We start from the raw sequence: 15,138 nt of genomic DNA, 5'->3' as shown, positions 1-15,138 counted from the left end.
GTGAGACCACAACCATGCTATTTCTTAAAGTGGGAAGAGTTGAAGTGGATGAAACGTCAACAGATTACTTCAAACCGCCCTGTGGTTTAAACGCCCCTTGATAAATCCACTGATATGATTGTAATCTAAGACAGACTATTCCAGTTTCAGAAGCACTTTCTCCAATTGTGTGTAATAGCTCTTAGGCAGCAATGGCAAGTTATGTCAGGGGCTCTTTGGTCAGGTTTACAGCAATTACAACAAAGTGGCATTTCAACAAACATAATGTAGACGTAAGAATCCAAAAGTTGACTAACTCTACAGTGATTATCTCCATGTGAAGCCCACAATTAAATAACAGTAACAGAAGATGTTCAGGGACAAGGGCAGCTCATGCATGGAGAGATAGAGTAAGGTCAGACCTGTGAGGAGGAAGGGAACGCCTAAACAGCTGCTATCACTTCATCCATACCCTCCCCAACAGTAGACATGACTGCACATAATAATGTTGCTGTCAGCTTGTTTTGCACAGAGCCTTGAACAGACATTGAGCTGCTTGAGGGCGTGAGCGGCACTTCTGTTGACAGGTTTTTGACAGTACAGGGCTGGCCGACACACTGCCAAGATAAAGTGCACACTTGCACTCCATTATCACTTTACAAGTGCCAGAATACAGAAGGGAGGTGAGATTGTATCAGGAATTCTACTTAGTAGTGCTGTTCTGTACGTATGAAGCATTTGATAAAATGCCAACTGGAAGAATATAGAAAATTTTATCTACTCAGTCAAACCAAATCATTAAGATATTGGGAGTCATGGTGACACATTTTTTATGGTTTTCACTATGTCTTCTGGCACACTGGATTGAATTGCAACAGTGACAACAAGTTTAACGTAACAATAACAACTTTCTGTAGTTATATTCTGTAAATTACCTCTTTATATTAAAATGGTCATGATTTTGTTGTAATCACACCGACCGTTGGAGTTGGAATATTAAAACTTGAGCAATCAAACTTGTCAGAGTAACGTGACTCTAAGCAAATTTATGCAGCCGGTGTGAACACAGCATAAGTTGCGGGGTCCGCCATAAGCACTCAGGACTGAAATCTTATGTTGCTCTCACACTAGCCACATACGTTTGCTTTGCACTGCGTTGCTTGTGCAAGTTTGATCACTTCAGTTCAATATTTCCACTTGCGAAAATACTGTGAATACTTTGCCCAGAGATTTGGGACTTTCAAGGGGTGCATCTATTTTGGGTCAATAGATTAAAACTACATAAAGCAATTCTCCAAAACTATACAGCAGGATAACATTTTCTAAATACAAGGCGTGCAAGTTTTTAAGGAAAAGTGGTGAGATATTTTGGACCTGCACAGTAACTCACATGGCTTCAATCAAATTGATCATCATTTTTATACTGCTTAAGACCAGAATGTACTCAAAAAGTCGCTGAAACAAGTTGGCCGCAAAGGGCTGGGAAGATACCAAGTGCCTGCTGATGTCTATAGGTCATAGACTTCAAACACTCATTAACTGTAAATATAAAAGGATCCCCTTCTTCAGTATTGCACCTTCATAAAGTAGGTGGACTTAAAGAAGACAGATGTAAAAAGGCACAGTCAAAAACAAAGCAGCAGAGAGACCTTAAATGTGACTTAAAACTAACTCCATATAAATCTGTCTAAACCAATTTAATAAGTAGGAATTCATTTGCTTTTATTGCCTACAACAGAATTGAATTGTAATCTATGGGGTTTTAAGACGCTAAGCAATATGAGGCCAGTCAGAAGTTGAACATTTCTCCAGTAGTTATTACGTGTGTGAGTCACATGACAATGATAAGATGCCTAAGGTTTAGCAAATATCTGAGAAGAGCACAGCAGCAGGAAGGGGCTGTAGCCACCCACTCTGTCTGGACATGTTCCTTCTTCCAGTCATTCCCATCAATGTGGCAATGACGGCAGACGCTGTACATGTTGGGGAGAGACGACCACATCCTCTGCCCCTAATGAAACCAGACCGTCAGACGGAGACATGCGCTCACTGTTGTTTTCTGATGGACTCACAGAACATCAACATGAGATTGCCTCATTTTAAGAACATTTACATTGGTTATATCACATGTAAGCCATAAAGTAAACCCTAACATTTTGACACCATATGAGTCAGACTGTCTGCGGGCTCACTCTGGCTGTTCTACTGGCTAAATTCATCATTCAGAAATGTGGTTCTAGGAGCTTGGTGACATTGGAACTACTTGCAGCAGAAATTGGTAAAAATCTGTATCTTGCGAGCTAACACCCTAGCAAGCCAAGAACATGCCCGTCTCAAAATCTCTCAAAGCTTATTTCTATACTGTGCTGTTTACTCCTCATCAACATTTTGTTGACAGGATTGTACATCGTTCCATTCAGCCAAGTCAGTGAAGGGGTTTAAAAACTCTCTGAGCTAGCAAACTTGCTAGCTTTCAGTTAGTAAGCTTTACTTTGGTCACTTAAGACACATACAGTAAGTTCACACCGTATATTCAGAACATGTAGATAAGCTAAGCAAACTAAGATAGTGAATCCACTGCAGCGTGATTGTTTATTAAAATGCTAATTAGATAAGCAAACTGTTTGATTTTTTACATAATTTGTTTTATGTAAGTAGCAAATAATGTTCAATATCAATAAATATTATTTTCCTTCACTTTCTATATTTATCTGTTGGAGATTCCGGCTATAAAATAGAGTTAGAAAACATCCTGTGTCACTAATGTGATCTGTAGCTGGAACCTTAATTTCCCTCAGACGTAAGGGAGTCTTTCATGGGAAGAGTCTTTATTTCACAGTGTGTGATATTCTTTACGAGAAACAAGAAACAAGTTTCCATCCTTAAAAAAGCCTTGATGGCCATTAATGCGCATGAGCTCTCAGATGTGGAAATTTTGGTTTAACACTTGAGTTTACTGTTTCATCCAGGCTGCACGTGCGCCACTCTGCCTTTTGTTCCCAGCAGAAATCTGTAAAAGGCATCCAGTGTGGTAAAGACGTTAAGATGTCACATGGTAAAAAAGCAAATATACGGTGGGTAATTTCACCAGTCTAGGTTTTATTTCGTAACATACAGGCTCCCTTCATTTACAGCGAATGTGTCAAATGATCAGGCCTGGCATATGATGGAAATACTTGAGGGAAGCCCATCCACCCCTACAGACATCCTCTCCTTCTGGTTGTACATTGAAATGGTTTTTTTATTAGTCTTAATCCTTGGTGAAATGTCCTTTTTAGTTTTATCCTATTTTGTCAATCTCCTCCTGTTTTTGTTAGTCAAGTTTTATTCAACTAAAGTTTCTGCATTTTATTGTTATTTTAGTCAAAGAAAAGCATCATTATTTTAGTATAGTTTTAAGGTCGTAATACACCAGGCCGGCATGTGTTGCCCTAGTTTTTGCGGTGTGTCCCTTATTGTTGGCACTAGCTGGCCCTGGTCAGTGGATTTTAGACCAATTCTGCATGTTAAATTCAACAGAGCCTGTCGGTGCGAGAAATGACTCTGATTCTCAGTTCAGATCAATCATGTGTGCACATATTTATGACCTCAAGGACCTCTTCTCGTTGCAGTGTTTCGAGTTTTTTGAAAAACCTATTTCATGACTTTTATTATAAAGTTGTAGATGTAGTCACATCTTTAGGGTTCAAATCGGTTTCCGAACCGCATCTGTGGATCTAGGAAATAGGGTGAGAGAGAGAGAGACATCCAAACATCCAGCAGACACTGGCCTTCAACTGATATGGGTAACCAGTAGGAATTGCATCAACACTGACCTTAACTTAAATTTAGTCACATTGTCACAAATAAGGATGGAAAACCATGAAATGTATGTGTGTATTTGTACATACCTGACATTTGATCAGCAACCCTATCAGTCTAGTCAGTGATAAAAAAATAGCATTTATTTCATGTTTACTAAATATAGTAAAGAAACATAATGTAACAATCCACTAAAGTGTTGGACACAAATCCATGCAAAACTGAGTTACACAAACACACCTTAACCAATGAAAAGCGTGTAAAGAGTAGCGCAGTGCTTTATTGCCTGAAGCCTGTGAATGTTCTCATTTGTCCAAGTCATCGTTATCCCCAAAGCAATTTCAGTCAAGACGGTCCAGTCCCAGCCTGGTCAGATGCGTACATGAACTGATGAAGCCTCTTGGATGAGAGGTGAAACATCTTCCTAGACAAATAACCAAGTCCAGTTGCTTTGGGGGTCTATTGCCTGAACAGAAGGAGCTGGATCATTCTTTGGGGGCACATACATTATCCAACAAAACACATGGTGCATCCATTCTGCATTTATGATCTCTTAATTTTTATTATGGCCACTCAAACCTGCCACATCAAGGAGAAGACATGAGGCGCAACGGTTTGCGCAGACGAAGAGAGCGGGGGACCCCGACCCACAATCCTTTTCAAGAGTCCGACCGCAGTGGGACCAAAGACAGCTTGCCCACATCAAACCCTGCCTGCAGATTAAGTGAGCCGCAAGAGACCAGTAATGTTTATCATGCAAGTCCCAGCTAAGTTACTGACTGAGGTCATACACCTGACAGGAATGGATTCAGTTCTCTTTGAAAGTGCATGTAAATGTTTCATTCGTTTCAAAAGAAGGCAGTAAACATTCACTTTGCACAATAGACTGTATATAGAGATGGACGGCTTGACATTTCCCTAAAATTGAAGCCAAAACATCTGGATGGCCCCCTGGTGGCTGCCTGTAATATAGGTGGTAATTCCTATGTTACAGGTAAGTCCTATGTTAGCAGATGGGACACGAACCAGACTAAAAAAAAGTACACATCAAATTAATATTTCCCCAAAAATGGTTTCTGTCATTTTAGGTGGTTTTTACCACACTGATGTTTGTGTTATATTTTCTGATAAGTTTGGATTGTGTAAGTTATTGGATGCTATAAAAATGGGCTGAAACGTCACGATTGACTCGTGAAATATATACAGTACATGAGAAATTGACAATTTGACGAGAAATGAGTTTCAACTGAACAAAACATGTGTAGCCTAAATTCCTTAGTCTATAAACCCTTGCAACACATTTTACACATGTTCCCAAACTAAGACTGACATAAGCATGACACATACAGTAGTTCCTGGATACGCCTCCAAAACAGACTTTTTTACAAGTTGCCATGGTAAGCCCCTTGGCCTAACATCCGCCCAACTAATGAAGATGCCCATTGTGTCAATGTGTATTCAGTAAAGGGTGTCTAATGGGGCTTTGTAATTATTGTTGTGGAATTTAAGCTCATCTGGCTTCCATTATGGTCCTGGTGTATTTCCACAAGGAAGACAGCTGTCTGGAAAACACAACTTATTCCTGAGGATGGAAGTTTCCAGGGCGGACGCTTCCTGACAACACCAAGGTGCTGATGGAGAAGTGACGGAGATGGCTTGTGGCGACTTCTGTCGGTCTAGCCACCTGTTTTGTCATCACAACTGGCTTAGTAACTGGGAGGGGAAGAGATGTTCAGTACAGTATCACGTTTTGCCTTTACAGAATGAAACTGCCCCTTCCCTCAAGCCAGTCCTTACTATAGAATAAATACCATACAGTAGTGATTCAGTCTATAGCTAGTCCCTAGAAGTTCATGATTTTCATTCACTCACTTGGTGATGCTTTTAGCACTAATGGAAGGGGCTTTGCTTTCTGTGAAAATGAAACAGCAGCCATTACAAGTTGATTCAGTGTCAGATCACCAAAGCAACAACTGCAGATTACTAACAGTGTCGCTAAAAATCAAGATCAAGAGTCTTGTTGTTTTTTGGAAGTTGTCATGACTGTCTCATTGTGTAGTTTTTGTTCAAGTACAGACTGTTGCTGTCTGTAACTTCTTACTAAATCAAAAGCTGTAGGGATGGTATGTCGGGCAGTAGGTCCGGCAGTGGAATAACTCCTGAGCCATAGCCACATCACTTTCATTATATTCAATACAGTAAGTAAGTATAGACCTGCAGTTGCATTTTTGAGGAGGCTCACGACAGCTACTCTGTAGCCTGTAGTGTAGCTATGGTGGCTACGTGTGTAGGCTCCTAATGTACACGATAACCCTTATACACACAAATATAAATCCCCCTTTAAGCAGTCTTATTCTACTGCTCTTATGAGAGAGTTGCTTGTAATATCTCAGTGATCTCACAGGTGGTTAATATTACAGATGGTTAACCAATATCATTTAATAACAGAACACAGCCACTACTTGGTCCAGTCCATTCGATTTAAATAAACAGAGATTTGTTTGAAAGTCAGCGTTAAGTACAAGTCCAGACTGTATTAGAGCAGAACTATTTCAGTCCAGCTTCTATGCGGTCGTGCTGTAATAGGGACCTGGACAGACCTTATTAGCGCTAATCAATTCACTAACCTACATTCTTGCTTCAGAAAAAAAAAGGACAGACAGGCCTCGGGCAAGCCAGTCCTGCAAAACCAATCAACGCTGTGCCACATTCCTCTCAGTCTAAAAGGAAAAGTGATGTTTCTTTCCCATTTTCCAGGGCTCCTGCAGTATTAGGTCTCGGAAAACGGCTGAGCAGAAATGAGGTGGTTGTGTGCCTTTTTGGATTCCCTGTCCCATGATCCAAGGACTGAATGGAATCATTCACTCACTTAGTGATGCTGGCGAAAACAATCATAGATCCAAACCTGCATCTGTGAGCAACGTGATGGATAAATGTGTACCTAAACAGACTGAAAGAGGTCAAATTTATTTTTCCTTGGGGGATGAAGGGATATATGTGAAGCAAAGACATGATGATGGATGTACTTGCCGTTTTAGCCCCGTATCTGAAATCATCTCTAAAAAAACAGGAAGCACACTGCGTTTGAAAATGATGGATGTGTAAGTTGGAAATACAGAAAATACTTCAGAGGAAGAACAACAATGCCGAAAAGTAAGACCATGAGGTGGAACTGTTACTGAAAGTGAGAGGATAAGTGAGAACAGCGGCAGAAAACATAAATTGGGAGTCGTTGCAATGCAAAGACAATTAGATACATGTACATCTAAAATATAATTCTGACTATCTTTTAAATCTGTAATCACGATTTTTAATTTACAAGCTAAAAGTTTACGCAATCTCTCACCATCTTCACAGCATACTTTCAGCTTTGCTAGTGAATAGAGAGTTAAACTGGAATCTACATCCTGACAATCCATTTTTATGTGATCAAAACACCAAGAGATCTCCTTCTTACCCCCAGCAGCTTTAAAGTGAAATTCCGGTGTAAATCAAGTCAATAACCAAATGCAATCCAAAAGGAAGGAGCCCACTGATGATTATTCCAGCAAAACAAGTAAACGTTGGGGTTTGTGGCAGACATGGTAATCCCTCTGCCTAAGCGTCTCGATCGGTGTCTCAATCTCCAGATTCAAAACAATAAGTCACTGGTTTATCAGAGCACAGTCGTCATACCGCAATGGCAGCCTATGAAAGGTTTCTGGGTCTAAGCTTTCATTTTTTTTTTGCAGCCGAGAAAGATACAAACACAAACCATTCTGTCTCTCTTCATTTCAAGTTGAAGGCTAGAACATGCCCCCTGACCCTGCCTGATGAGGTCTGCTGAACTGCTGATGTTTCGGTGCTATAGGGAAAGCTGTGTGGGACTTTTCCAAACCTTTTACCATCTATTATTAACTTATATTTCACTAAACTGCCACAAACAAAAACCTTTACATGTTTTGCTGGAAAATCTACGTTCATAGTTCATACACGAAAACAAAATGTCTTGGTAGATTATTTGTTGAATGAATTTTCCTAAAAAGACCCTGGGATGATTTTACACAGGGATTTTCACTTCACACAAGTATTTTTCTGTGTTTTTTTCCCAGAAACCGGACGATAGACCGCGTTGTCGCTCCTTCTGTTAGAGGCCGAGTGAGCAGGGGTCTATGAGCTTGCACAATATTTAGCCTGTCAGATGAGATGCCAAGTTTGTGAGTTTTAAGGAAAACAATGATCTCCTCTCCTTCACTCCCTTTTTTCACATTGTAAATCCTCATGTTCAACTGGTGATTTATTTTCCAAATATTCAACATCGATCTTCCAGTTTGGTCTGCTGTTGCAACAGGTGCATTTTATAGTTTGTGTTGTGGTAAAATCCCTTTCTTCCTATTGATTTGTTCTTTTTCCTGCTGTGATGATATTTAAGGGCCTGTGATTTTTAGGTTTCCGATTTAGAGGTTAGAAGAAGACACTGAAAATGACACTAGAAAGGTGCAAACACAGGAGCTGCATTCTGGATTTTCTAAAATATATAATACTAACACAATCGCTCAAATGTCACACCATGACAGCTTAAAGATATTTTAAGAAATGGTTCCAGCTTTCTGTTGCTGATAAGGCACAGTGAATAAGGGCATATACTGTATGACGCAAGAGGAGTCAGCAACTTTTTTGACAGCAGAGGAAGGAAAGGCGGGCTTCTGCAGAGTACATACCAGGGATCAGCCCAAATGTCAGCACCACCACTGTTTTCAATTAAGACGCTGTCCATAAGGAGGAGAGGGGAAACATCAAGGAGGAAGATGTTTTGGAACAGCTGGACGCGGCAAACCTAGTCTGTATTTAAACCGGCTGTGCAAGCAGCAGGAATGAGTGATACTCTGTAATACACGACAGCTTTAAAGAAGTGGCTGTACACTTAGTTATTATAAATAAATAAAAAGCAAACAGGCTGCACAATCCCTTAAATATGTTTCAATAAAAGTAGATGTTCAGGAATGTATAATCTCTATCTGGATTTGTATCTAAATGCACGTGGTGATAATCATGGTGATTGCCCAAATTACTGCAACTAATACAAGGATGACTTCTTAAATCTAAGATGTGTTCATTTAAATGTATCATGTTGATGTGATGCAATCAACTGGTGAAATACCATCAAAGTCTGCAGGGTGGTTTGTAGATATAAGCCCAAGTGGTCTGAATGTTAAATATACCACGCACAGAACAGTTTGGTAATTACGGAGATTTTTCAAAAAGGTTGGTTGAAAGAATTGTCTTTAACAAATGGAACCAGACCGTTTCTGATTTAGGAGTTTAGGAGACTTCATTCACACCAAATCAAGTGTTGCAGCAATTAGCACTTGGGTTGTGTGATGGGGTGGGAGTGTCACTTAAATGACTCATTTGTGTCTGTGTTGTGTCTTGTTTGATTGTCGGGAGGTTACGTGATTGGCCACCGCACATGACGTCAGGTTGCTTTTTGCTCTTTTTCAGCATCCCCCTTGGTCCCGATCATGACCTAAACGCCTAAACGCACTACCCACATTCAAATCAATGGGAAAAATAGCGTTTCTGATGCAAGGCCTGATTTGGTGTGAATGCAGAAATATATTGAAATAGTACAAATATATATACATATATATATATATATAGTTTCCTACGACAGTAATTATCTCGGGACCCCTTAGGTACATTTTGTAACCTGACCTTGAGGTTGGGAACCTCTGATCTACAGAAATATTGACATGATATAACCCCTACACTACACCAAACAGAGTAGGGACTGTGCTTGAAATCAGGTTGTTGAGGGCATTTGCATTAGTTTAACAAAGGTACATTTTTCTAAATGAAATGACTCCAACTCCAGGATAAACAAAAGAACAAATGCAACAGAGGGTTGAGTGTTTTTGATATGCAACTCGACTCGGATAACGGTAAGAGATCCCCTTTGAAAGTTTAACTAAGACGCTGTTATTGTAAGCCATCTAAACACCATTATCAATTTCTTAACAGCTACAACAGCTAGAAAAAAAACTGACTTATGTGACTGTGTTCCCATGCTGTGCCTAAATGTTTGTGTATGGTCTACTGTCTGGTTAATGGGGGATTCCGGCCTTGAAAAATAAAATTGAGATGACTTACCTCCTACTGTGGTTTGTCCAGCAAATCATGATCGACTACGGTCAACAAAGCCCACACCCTCTGGTCTCAGCCGGGGGAAGTTCATCACTACCCACAGAAACACTGAGCCATCCATAAGAAGAGCATTCAAAAGGAAAACTCCCAACGAAACAAATACTGCCGAAGTATGTGGGATCGCTACATTGAGATGGATGTATTTTATCGTTGTCTTGTGGGCAGCATAGCAAATGCAGACACATGATGTCATGTCCAGATATTTAGTCAGCAAAAAAGTTTCCCAACCGGAGGGTCGAGACCCCTCCAAGGGTCCCAAGATACTTCTAAGGTGTCACAAGATATTTAAAAGGATAGGAATAAAAAAACAGTTGTTGTAAAGTTTTTCTTTGTTTTTCTTCAATAAAAAGAACGTCAGCCCACCCAGGACCTTTGAAATAAAATCCTTCCAGTTAAAGTATCTCAGGGGGGGAAAAAAATCCCATCTACACTAAGCTCCTTTGATGAAGGATCTTAGGAAGGAAGTAGATGTCAACCACTGATCTTAAAGCTGCATTAATTCATTTTTAACACTGATATATTATCACTGTATAATGCTGTTATGGCTAAACTGTGCCTATTTATACACCCAGCAAACATGGAGAAACATTAGTATTTATTTGGAGTTGTGTTTCTGGCCACTCGATGAATATAATTCCAATGTTTACTCTCCTCTTAGCTCCGCTTTGCTCTCCGCCTACCAAATATCTGGCTCTTTAGCTGCTGAATGCTTGACAATGGGCGCACTCACACTTACTTACTTGAAACGATCCGGGCCTCGGTTTGTTTGCTTCTTGCTTATACGTCATGACCCCTCTACTTTTTAAATATTTTTATCCAACAAAAAACATACTGAACACTCCACATCCGCATCAGACCACCGCAATCCCTTCGGCGGCATATTTTTAAATGTCCGTTGCGGGGAACAGTCGTATATAAATAGTCTCAGGACTGCCGTCAGTGATTGTGCTCGTACACATGTGCTTGCTCATGCTCGTACATGTGCATCCGTGCTTTACTAAAGCCCATCTCTCTTAACCGGGCCAAGGCTCGAAAGCTTGCCTTGCCTAGTCATGTAACAGTTGTACTCACACTGGTCAAATGAACTAGACTTTAGCTTGGACACGGTATGAATGGAAAGTGTGAGTGCGCCTTAAGTTTACAAGCTAGTCGCTAACTTTCTTTTGTCTGCTTTTTGCTGAAAATGGCTACCTTTAGTGCGGTAAGACTGAACCAAAACTTTTCAAAACGATAAGCTGAATGATGCTCAAACACTCTGTAGATCTGGGGTGAAACTGTAGTGTCGGGTGATGATTGACTACTACGAGTGACACCTTTCAAATTACACATGGTCATTTCATCCATGAAATAAAGATATTTGAAATAAATATATATAAAAATGTGAATGAAAGCAAACATCCATTGTAAAAGAGGAGGAGAGGCTCACTTCTCTTTACAATCTATGATACAGCCAAAGTAGAAAAGGACAGACCATAATGCAGTGCAACAAGGCTGGTTGAGCAATCATAACCTACCTAATGATTGTATATTGAAGCATACTTACAAATGTATATATAAAAATTAAGTGGTCATGAACAGTTATTTCTGTGGCATTCTTCACTTCCCACAGAGACAGTGCCATGATACTATTCTTAAAATAATAGCTCTTCTTTAAGCAAAGGTCAGATGACTAATTCCTAAACAGTAACTCATTAACTGCCTCCTTCCTGCAAAACATCATGGGTAGATAACACAATTCTCAAATGGTTTCAAAATGAAACTCTACATATGCTTCGACAAGAGGAAACCACTCACAGGGCTGTCCTGACAGTGTGGTGTGTGATCTCATTGCTAAATTTACCCATCTGCCTCCACCCCTCTCACTGTGTGACGTCAGCACCCTGTGGACCCCGGTGACACCCTTGACCTCTGGCCTGCTGGTGACTCACTGGTTCTCCCTTGACCATCTTCCCTAAATTAACTTTCTCTGTCGTCCTCCCACATACACATTCCCTACGCGGCTCAGTTTCCGGGAAACTTTTTACAGTTTTCTGAGCAGAAGAACACTGGTATGATTTACCGTGTCGTCCAAATGAACTCTGCTTGAGGCAAATTAATAGGGCACACAACGATACTAAGAAGAATAACACGCTAGTTTATAGAGAAGATGTATAAGTAAACACACTTCTCAGTTTGTACTCCTTTCTCAAAACAGTTTAAGAGGATATTTGAGGAACAGATTTTGCTTTCTGTATCAATCTTTCTAATAGCCCATCACTGCTCATACTGCATTCCCAGTGACCATCTGTCAATCAAACAGTGTGAACAATAATGTAAATGTCAGCTTCTTTTGCCATTACTTTATATAAGTATGAGTGATGCATATAGTGGGACGTTTATGCTAGCTAACAAAAGTTAGCCAATCAACCATGGTGGTTTCTTGTAACATTTTGGTGTCACTGTTAATTGTAGTAGCAGCTGGATACAATCTGAACTTGCCTATAAGCAGAAAAATGGACAAAAATATAAATGCAAATCATGTAGTTCCAATGGGTGCAGTGGAACATGCTAATACATCATAGCGCAATATTATGATTCATTTTGACTGGTGTTTATGTTCTTTTTAATAAATGTAGGTCCAATAAACACTCTCCTTTCAACTTTGTTTTGTTATGTTACTGAAGGCAATGTGTGGTTCTAGCAATGCCACAGCCATTTCACTTCTGTCTACTGTCAACTCTGCTGAAAAATAGGTTGAACATTGGCAGTGAATCAAAACAGTAAATTTGCAGGCCATATGGTGAAAACAAAAATGCTCCTTAAAGCTGAGTGGAACTTCAGAGTCTGGTGATAATTTTCTGTCGGTTTGTCTATCATCCCATAGCATACTTCCATTTTGTCACAGCGCTTTGGCGTCACTTGTATTTGACGCTCAGGGGTACCCAGAAACTCCACTACAGTCGCTGAACACAAACCGTGGCCTCCTGGGATAAAATCAGCTGTTTCTTTGACCCATCCACCATCCCAAACTGCTTCCTGGAGCACTTGCTCCGAGTGTCTAATATCACCACGGATGGGTTTACAGTGGAATATAAGGTGCCAAACGGCGATACAAAACTGTGATATTTAGCGTCCTGGGAAGGAGAATGCGCTGGTTCGTCATTATGAGCAATGGGTTTAATGACTTTACCCATAGTGATTAAACCCATTGCTAATATTGATCAGTGCAGCTTCACATCCTTTAAAGTACATAGTTTATATGTATTATACTGAAACTTTCACCTTTATTACAGTTATTTTCACACTATGTCACTTTTTATACATATTGTTTTTCCTATATTACTTGTCTCTTCACTCCAGTTCCATATGCCTGACATTTATTTGTCAGTCAAGTGCACATACATGTCCACATTGTCAGAAATAATGGGTGTAATTAACAAACGAATAAATCAAATTTCTATGTTTACTTAAATGGAAATGTAACTAGGTTACTGTGATGACCTAGTTTACAGGATAAAAGCATCATATGACTGAAGAGAACAACCATGTTGTTTTTACTGTGCTCAGCATCGAATCCAGTAGGCATTCCCTCAACCTTAAGGAATTCCTCAAAGCTATTTCCATGCTGTCATATGCCAGTGTTTATGGTTAGGCTTGGAGTCTCATGCCGTAATAAAGCATAGTTATTTTGTGGGGTTTCCTGACCGCACACACACCAAATATGTACAGTTTAGTACAACAGGGGACCCTGCGTCTGAGCAGTGAGCGCTGTGGTTGCTTCTGGCCCGTCTGAGTAGGAAGTTACTGACTGTTCATCATATTTTATTGCAGGGGGAGACCCATTGTGAGTGGGATCATGGTCAGGGCCATGTTTGTGTTTCCTTCTCTGATGTCTTAACTTTGCATCACATGACAGATGCGGCAGAGTTGGAAACCAGTGAGCATCTGTTGAAATGTTCAGCAGAGTGGACGGACTGACTGGCTAATGAAAGCGCCACCGGGTCTTGATATCACTTCCTTTTCCACTGGGAGAGTGGAGACGAGAACGCCACTCAAACAACCCATATCACACTGACAGCTTTCAGATACTGGGCTTTAAGCTTGTTTCCAACAATTCAGTCACCATTGATAGGGTATCCAATATAACGTCTCTCCAAACCAATTATGTAATATCACCATCCTTCCCACAGTCGCATTAAGAAGCACCTCGTGAGATATTAATAGCAGTGGTCAGCATTCTATTCAGTTGAGTACAGGTGTTTCCTCAATTGTCAAATCAACCACCCAAGAAGTTGGAGAAAGCTCTATCGCCAAACCACAAGATCCCAAATCCTCAGTCAACACTCTTTGCAACAGGGGAAACATCCAATTATTGTCTTCCTCATACGACACGTCTTCCACTACCGATCCACACAGCACAGAGCAGCAGACCAGGAGTCGTCCTGTCTGTCCCACTTAACTGGAATGGCATGTGGGCTGTGCATAGGGGCCAAGTGAGTCAGGGCTGGACGCTCTCCTTCGGTGACCATCGCTCCCGGCGGTGCTATCTTTTCAAGTTTCGCCTCTTCCTGTGTCCCTTTAGCGGCTTGTCAGTCGGATGAAAGGTATTTCCTGTGAGTCACCCGCTCTGTTCTCTTTTGTCAAGCCAGAATTACGCAGGCCTTCAAGACCTCCGGTACACAATGCTGTTGTCTGCTTCCCCCGACGGCCCACCAGCCTCAAAAACATGCCTTTTTTCTATAATTGGACTTTTCAGATGAAATGCACTTTGCTCTGCATTATGCTTACAGTATGTTGGCCTAGTTTGGCGGCATCATTTCCAGAGGGTCCTGTTGCGTGCATCAAGTTATAGTTACGAGCTGTGAGAGACACACATAACCAGAATATTCTGGCGAGTCTCTTCCATTTTATCTTGTCCCATTTCTTACAGTAAAGTAAAACTAGAGCATGCTGTATTTTCATATAAATGGCCCACAAATTTATTGGTAAAGCTACAATATTCAAACATAGTGACCTTGTTGTTAGGCTGAGACATAGAGGAAGGCCTCATCTGTCTTATCGGCGTCTGAACTATCATGTGAGGACAGCTGCAAGGAAAAAGGAGACATTTATCCCACACACATACAGCTCTCTCTTTTCAACTGTGCACTCTTAAAGGAAAATTCACCCTTGTATTCTCATACACATAATAAATAA

The 15,138-nt window shown here is 40.6% G+C and overlaps 1 protein-coding gene across 1 annotated transcript in view; it reads right to left on the bottom strand.

Moving 5' to 3' along the window:
• The window catches only part of syn3 (synapsin III), a gene marked incomplete at both ends in the record, with an annotated part of 99,842 nt that overhangs the window by 20,164 nt on the left and 64,540 nt on the right, over positions 1-15,138 (bottom strand). The gene's annotated exons all lie outside the window — the stretch shown is intronic.

This window comes from Echiichthys vipera (assembly GCF_963691815.1).
Source record: "Echiichthys vipera genome assembly, chromosome: 20".
Lineage (NCBI taxonomy): Eukaryota > Metazoa > Chordata > Actinopteri > Perciformes > Trachinidae > Echiichthys > Echiichthys vipera.
This window is presented reverse-complemented; position numbering and strand designations above follow the sequence as displayed.